The sequence below is a fragment of the Panthera onca genome, chromosome E2 (assembly GCF_046562875.1).
Source record: "Panthera onca isolate mPanOnc1 chromosome E2, mPanOnc1 haplotype 2, whole genome shotgun sequence".
NCBI lineage: Eukaryota > Metazoa > Chordata > Mammalia > Carnivora > Felidae > Panthera > Panthera onca.
In genome coordinates, this window is record NC_138353.1 from 18,807,378 (window position 1) to 18,814,725 (window position 7,348).

A 7,348-nucleotide genomic window follows, 5' to 3' on the forward strand; every position below is an offset into this window, starting at 1 on the left:
GGGGCGCCTGGGTGGCGCAGTCGGTTAAGCGTCCGACTTCAGCCAGGTCACGATCTCGCGGTCCGTGAGTTCGAGCCCCGCGTCAGGCTCTGGGCTGATGGCTCGGAGCCTGGAGCCTGTTTCCGATTCTGTGTCTCCCTCTCTCTCTGCCCCTCCCCCGTTCATGCTCTGTCTCTCTCTGTCCCAAAAATAAATAAAATTTGTTAAAAAAAAAAAAAAAAAAAAAAAAAAAAAAAAAAAAAGAAAGTTCAAGTGATCCTGCTCGGCCCTGGGCATCTTCAAGGGCCCTCAGCAAGACAGACTGGTCCGGGACAAAGGATTTGACAGCGGAGGCAATTTAGGAAGTCAGGGACCGTCCTACCTCTGCAGAAGGATTTAATTTCAGAGCCTAGTGCAGCCTTGAAAAACCAGTTGGCTCCCATTATTTGTGAAACTAGTACAGCTCCAAATAAGAGCCCTGTTCTACAGATGGGGAAACTGAGGCACGGGCATTTATATATTTCAGGCCTTAAATCGGAGTAGCTGGGCAGGAGTCAGGCAGGAGCAGGAAACATGGAAGCACCCGCATGTGTATGCCGGATGAAGTCCGGGGGAGGGAAAGGTGGGTGGAGCGCTAGTTCTGCGGCTGAGTTGAAGGAGCCCACGGGAAGGCGGGGCGATCCACGCGGAGGGATTTTTTCGAGCTGCTCCAAGAGCTGCGCCCATTGGGATGCTGAGTCATGGCGACCGGCCGAGGGATTGAGAATAGCGCCTCCAAAGAGCTCCGCGGAGCTCCTAGAGCTGGCCCACTCCCGGGAGAGGGCGGTGCGCACGATCTTTGGCGCAGGAAAGGCGGTTTCGGCGCAGGTTGGGGGCGCTGATACGCACGCATCTGCGTGTGGGATCGCACGTCTGAGATGCACGTGTGCGCATGTCCCCGCGCGGGGTTGGAAGCTAGGGTGCAGACAGAACTAGCAAACGTCTCAGTCCGCACGTCTGGAATGGACGTGTGCGCGCATGTGCACAAAGTCTGAGTGGGGCGACATGCGCACGCGCACTCGCACGCGAGCAAAAACCCCCGTGAGTGGGCTCTTCAGCGCCTCCAGCCGGCCAGGCGCTCGTCCTGCGTCTCGGTTTTTGCTTGCGGCGGTGTTTGTCCTTTCGGGATGTCGTCCCCAGATTTTTCCTGTGACTCTATTGTTAGGTGCTTTAAAAAAATTCCGTACCGCACAGAGGCATATTTCCACGAGAATGGAAAACTCTATAGAGTTTGTAAAAAGCTGTATAATCCTATCCGCAGTTCCTAATGTCTCATCTCGCACTTCTGGTACAAACGCTGGTTATCATGTATTATTCTTTTAGTTTGATGTGAGAGCTAATTTTAAGTTATTTATTATTTTTATAAATATAATTATAAGTAATTATAAATAATATATAAATAACATATATAAATTAAATAATTATAAATACTAAATATAAAATTAGAAATTATAATTTATCTATGTTTATTTGGCATCAGAATTTGCTCAATGATTTGCGCGTCAATGCCTCTTTTGGTCTGGCTCCTCTGGAATTGCTTCTCGCCATTCTGCACCCTGGCCATGTGGCCATGAACAAGACTTGTTCCTTGCTCTCATGAGGCCTCCCTTCTAGTGAGAGGATCAAAGGCAAACATGGCTCCAGGGGAATGCTAAGTGCTATCATGAAAAACAACCCAGGTAGAGGTTGGGCTCTGGCCCAAGAGAACAGATGGAGGCAGAAGCAGGGAGCATTTGTGGGAGCAGCAGGCAAGTGGGCACTGGGGGAGGCACTGTTGAGGTAGCAGAGGTGTATGGGAAACGCTGAGGCCAAAGAGGGAGAGGCAGGAGTCAGGTGATGACCAGGTTGTTGGCAGCATATTTAAGAACATAATAGAATTCAAATATGCTTTGGGGGCACCTGGGTGGTTCAGTTAAACGTCAGACTCTTGGTTTCAGCTGGCGACGTGATCTCGAGGTGGGTGAGTTCAAGCCCCCATCGGGCTCCACACTGACAGTGTGGAGCCTGCTTGGGATATTCTCTCTCTCAAAAATAAATAACCTTAAAAAGAATTCAAATGCCCTTGTAATGATAGGCTTATAGGATTTGCTGGAAGAGGAGAATAAAGGAAAGAGGAATCAAGAATGAATGTCTTCTAAGAATTTTGCCAGAACAGCTGGGTAGATGGAGGGTGGCCTCTTAACAAGGAAGGGAAAGATGGGGTTGTCTCCCCTAAAAGACTATGAGTTTTCTCCTCCAAAGAAGACATACCGATGGCCAAGAGACACACGAAATGATGCTCAACATCCCTCATTATCAGGGAAATGCAAGTCAAAACCACAATATCACCTCATACCTGTCTGAATGACTAAACCAAAAAACACAAAAAACAAACGCTGAAGAACATGTGGAGAAACAGGAACCTTTGTGCACTGTTGGCGGGAATGCAAACTGGTGCAACCAGTGTGAAAAACAGAATGGAGGTTCCTCAAAAAATTAAAAATAGAACTACCCTGTGAGTCAGTAATCACACTACTGGGTATTCACCCAAAGAATATGGAAACACTAATTCAAAGGGATACATGCACCCCTATGTTTACTGCAGCATTACTTACAATAGGCAAATTATGGAAGCAATGTGTCAATAGATGAATGGATAAAGAAAATGTGCTATCTATATATACGCGTGGAGTCTTCTTCAGCTGTAAAGAATGATATCTTGCCATCTGCAACAACATGGATGAAGCTAAGTATTTTGCTAAGTGAAATAAGCCAGTCTGAGGAAGACAAACACCATATGATTTCACTCATACGTGGAATTTAAGGGACAAAAACCAAAAACCAGACTCTTAACTATAGAGAACAGATGGTTACCAGAGGCGAGGTGGGTGGGGGGGGATGGGTGAAATAGGCGAAGGGGATTGAGTACACTTGATGTGCATGGAGTACAGAAGTGTTGAATCACTATATTGTACACCTGAAACAAATATAACACTGTATGTTAACTGCACTGGAATTAAAATAATTTTACCAATTTTCTCATTCTTTTTTTCAATGTTTATTTTTGAGTGAGACTGGAAAAAAGCACGAGCAGGGGAGAGGCAGAGAGACAGCGAATCTGTGCTGACACCAGAGAGTCTGATGTGGGGCTTGAACCCATGAGCCATGAGGTCAAGACCTGAGTTGAAGTCAGAGGCTTAACCGACTGAGCCACCCAGGTGCCCCGGAAATAAAGTAATTTTTAAAAAGATATTAAAAAATAAATACAAGACCGAGTTGTAAGAACAGAGACTGTATCTTCTTTGCAGCCCTGGCTTCTAGCAAGGGCCTTGCCCTTAGGTGACTTTATTAAATTAAAAAAAACAAGTTTTTTTTTGAGAGACAGCACAAGTGGGGGAGGGGCAGAGAGAGAGGGGGACAGAGGATCTGAAGCAGGCTCTGTGCTGACAGCAGCGAGCCCGATGCAGGGCTTGAATTCACAAACCACGAGATCGTGACCTGAGCCCAAGTTGGAGGCTCAATCGACTGAGCCACCCAGGCGCCCTAGCCCTGAAGTGACTTTAGATGTGGAAATGAACATGACACTCTTGAAACAGTCCTTTCTCCTCACTTATGCCCACCTCCCAAACTCAGGCTCAATATTAGCCACATCCAGGAGCCTGGCCCGGGAGGTTCCTCGACACATGTGGCTGGGAGGCAGCCAGTCGTGCTTTCCACATACGTGGCTTTGGGGCATTTGAGGAGCTCGCCATTGGAAGGGTTTATTTCCTCAGTGTTTCCAGATCAGGAAGCAGTCACAACAGCGGCCACACGGTGTGCACAAAGGGCCATCCTCTCACAGTGTCACGATTGGCATGCTGTGTTTCAGCTACACTTTTTAAAAAATTATTTTTTTTAAAGTTTGACTTATTTTGAGAGTGAGAGAGAGAGAGAGAGGGAAAGAGAGAGAGCGGGACAAGGGAAGAGAGAGAGGATTCCAAGTAGGCCCTGCACTGTCAGTGCAGAGCCCCACAGGGGGCTTGAACTCACTAGCTGTGAGATCACCACCTCAGCCAAAACCAGGAGTCAGATGCTTAACAGACTGAGCCACCCAGGCACCCCCCTACACTTTTTTTTTTTTTTTAACGTTTATGTATTTTTGAGAGAGTACAAATGGAGGAGGGGTAGAGATGGGCCGACAGAGGATCCGAAGCAGGTTCCGCGCTCAGCTACACTCTTTGAGCTGGACGCCCTACTTTCCCAGGATCCCCCAGGTGGAAACGGAGGGTCACCAGCCTCACAAGGACCCTCTTGCTGTTCAGGCGTAACATCTGTTCAGCTTTCCACTCTCACCCATCCAGCACATAGCCCGGCCACAGAACTCTTCTGTCTCCACCACTGCTGTGAATTGAAACCAGTGAACAGCACCAAGTACTGGTGGTAAACAGAGCATGCTTGAATAAAATGCTAGCATTTTAATAGGTACTTCTGGCGTATTTCATGCAACATAGCTGTTACTAAGTAACCTTGTCCTGAGGTGCACTTAGAAGGCTCTGGGTCTTGGTCCCCATGCTCAGCTTCTGGGCAGAAAGATGCCTTAGTATTTATACCGGTAGGTTATAGATTAATGCTTGTATCTTTTCCCGAGGCCATGAAAAAAAGCCTCAATCAAGTACTATCTTGCTGTAAATGAAAAGTTGAAATTCCCCTGTAACCCACCCTCCCTTTGTGGTTCCCACTGAACAAGCTTCCCATTGCTTAGCAGGAGGGCATCCTCCAATGAGACTAGTCCTTGTCCCTCCCTGTAAGGTATGATCTCCTTGCCAAATATGGGGTCTCTGGTGGAGCAAGGGGAGAGCTCATCCCTGGGTCTGCTCCTTGGAAAGGCTGGTTGGGCAGCTCACAGCGCCCCTGGCTGGTGGAATGGGGGTACTGGCGGACCACAACCCAAGGAGAGAACTTGCATCCCTCCAGGTGGCTCCTTCACCGTGACGCTGGCTCTGTCCTCACAGACGTCTATCCGGATCTCCTTTGGCCTTAGTGAAGCCGGCTGGAGACGTGCGGTAGTTGTCAGCTTCCTGCCCACCCACCCACCCCAGCTCATCCCAACACTCCCAGGGTTCTTTCCTCTTGCGAAGTCTCAGAATCAGAGGACAAACTGACCTCAAAAGCAACGTGGGTGCAGCTTTTCAAAGTAATGAATCAGGCAGGGCTTCTCACATGTCTGCTGCAGTTCATTTTAAACAGAGATACAAGATATTATTAAATGTATATTTTTAATAAAGCCAATAGTTACTTTACTTATAGGAGCTTTAAAAGTAAGATACAAAATGTAGAGTTCCAGTTTGGAAGCGTTGTAACTATTCACACGATGTCCTGCTGATGCCCGAGCAAGGCGGCCACGCCCGGCCATGCAAAGGACACACACACTCACACACGCACACACATGCGCTTTGGCGAGACCCCTCTGCCGAGCGCAGCACCTGGAATAACCAGTGTTCAGAGCAAGGTGGTGCTGAGAACACAGCACCTGCAAGGAGACCACACAAACAGTTTCACACAGTCTCACAGCCCACGGAGATGCAATTACGAAATGTCCTGCTTAGTCGAGCAAAACAGACTGGAAAGTGACAATTAGCGGTGTCGACGTCACCTGCACTGGGGCGTCAAGGGCTGACCTCTGTCCAGGGTGAGGTCCTTGGGGAGGCACTATTAAAACAAGAGTACTTCAGTATAATAGAACTTGAAATACAAGGGACTGGGGACACGCTACTGAAGGGAACAGAAAACTATCTTACGAGGGAAACAGCCACAAACAACTTCAACAGAGATCAGTGCACACACCGACGGCTAACACAGACAAGGGCCACGCGGGGTGGGCGCAAAGCACGTGCCTGGAAGTCTATGTACAAAATAGTTCTCTGTAAACGTGGTGAGGTGAATGTTCGGAACCCGCGGTGAAAGGATCAGAAGTACAGGCAGCAATGGCAACCCCCACAGCACAAAAGACGACACCCGAGCCCTGGGAGCAGCCTGGCAACACAGTGCTAAGAACTCAGATGGCTGGGCTCAGACACCCTAAGGGGCCTCTTGAATTGGTGTGTATACATACATATACGTATATCTTTTTTCTTTTTGGTATTTTTAAATATAAATTTACTTATATCTGTAGAAAAATGAGAACATAAATGTGTTATTACAATCTTCGCTGGAAAAGCTTATGTGGAGTTAGAAAGAATAAACCATTTATTAGTAGTTAACATATATATTAAAATGGTTTAATGATTTAAGAAAATATAAAAAAAATATTAATACTGTCAAACTTTCATACCAGAAAATATTATGGATTTTTCTCAATTAGACTTTTTCAAAGATGAAATATGAAAAATTTAAATAAGTTTTATATAAAGAACTTCTGTAACCTCAATTAATATACAGTGGGATATGTCTATTCTATATAGATATATTTATTATTATTTCTCAATTTAAGCACCATTCAATTCTTCTGGATCCATTCTGGCTGGAAAATATCCTTAAATCCACAGGATGTCATCTATTTAATGGCACATGTTAACTGAAAATGAGGTGGTTTTTTGTTTGTGTTTTTCTAAAGAAAAGACTTTAAATTAATTCCTGTCTACATCGTAATTGGTTTGTCTTGAGCCAGCTCACAAATGTTAACTGCAATTTCAAGTGCAGGTGTGTCTGTGCAGCCTCTTGATCACACCCCCACGTTCCGAGACCGTGTCAAAGCCTCTGGCCATGTGTGGATCTGAGGGCAGCAGGTGCAGCCTGACTCTGCACACGGACAGCAGCCAGCTGGCTCATCTCCATGCACCATCAGGAATATGCCTCTGACATCAGTTTTACGATCCTGCTTTTGTAAATCCGGTAAAGACTGCACCCCTTGGGTGCTGCTGGGGTGGTGAGGGGCTGCCCACCCACAGAAAACCCAGGTGATTGCTTCCGATCACAAATATTCTATACTTTGCCCATTTTGTTTAAGCTTAAATAAAGATAGTGTTGAACAAACCTCCGGCCTCTATATTTGTTATCTTAAAATCTTCAATGCATTTGGGGCAGGAGATGTTTTAACTAAAAACCTATATGAAAAATAGCTATAAAATACAGTGACTGGTGTGGTCATCACTCAATGCGTTAAGAAGGGGGAGGGGAGGGTTTCAGAAGAATGGTCAGTTTTGCTCTCAGCCTTTAGGCCTGATGCCTTCCCAACACACACAGTGGGACTACAAACTAGAGAGCTGTGTTTCTCAAAGTGTGGCCTCTGGCCCACCTGCATCAGAATCACCGGAGGAGCTTATTAAGCTCAAAGATCCCCCAGCATCTCCCTGAGGGTCAGAAACCTGTCTCC

The 7,348-nt window shown here is 46.5% G+C and overlaps 1 protein-coding gene across 4 annotated transcripts in view; it reads right to left on the reverse strand.

Moving 5' to 3' along the window:
- Positions 1-5,233: 5,233 nt before the first annotated feature.
- Positions 5,234-7,348, reverse strand: part of GARRE1 (granule associated Rac and RHOG effector 1) — an 83,997-nt gene continuing 81,882 nt past the window's right edge. For all 4 annotated transcript variants that reach the window (XM_060650940.2, XM_060650939.2, XM_060650942.2 and 1 more), the window contains one exon: positions 5,234-7,348. This exon is cut by the window's right edge and continues 505 nt beyond it. The gene's annotated coding sequence lies outside the window, so the exon portion shown is untranslated.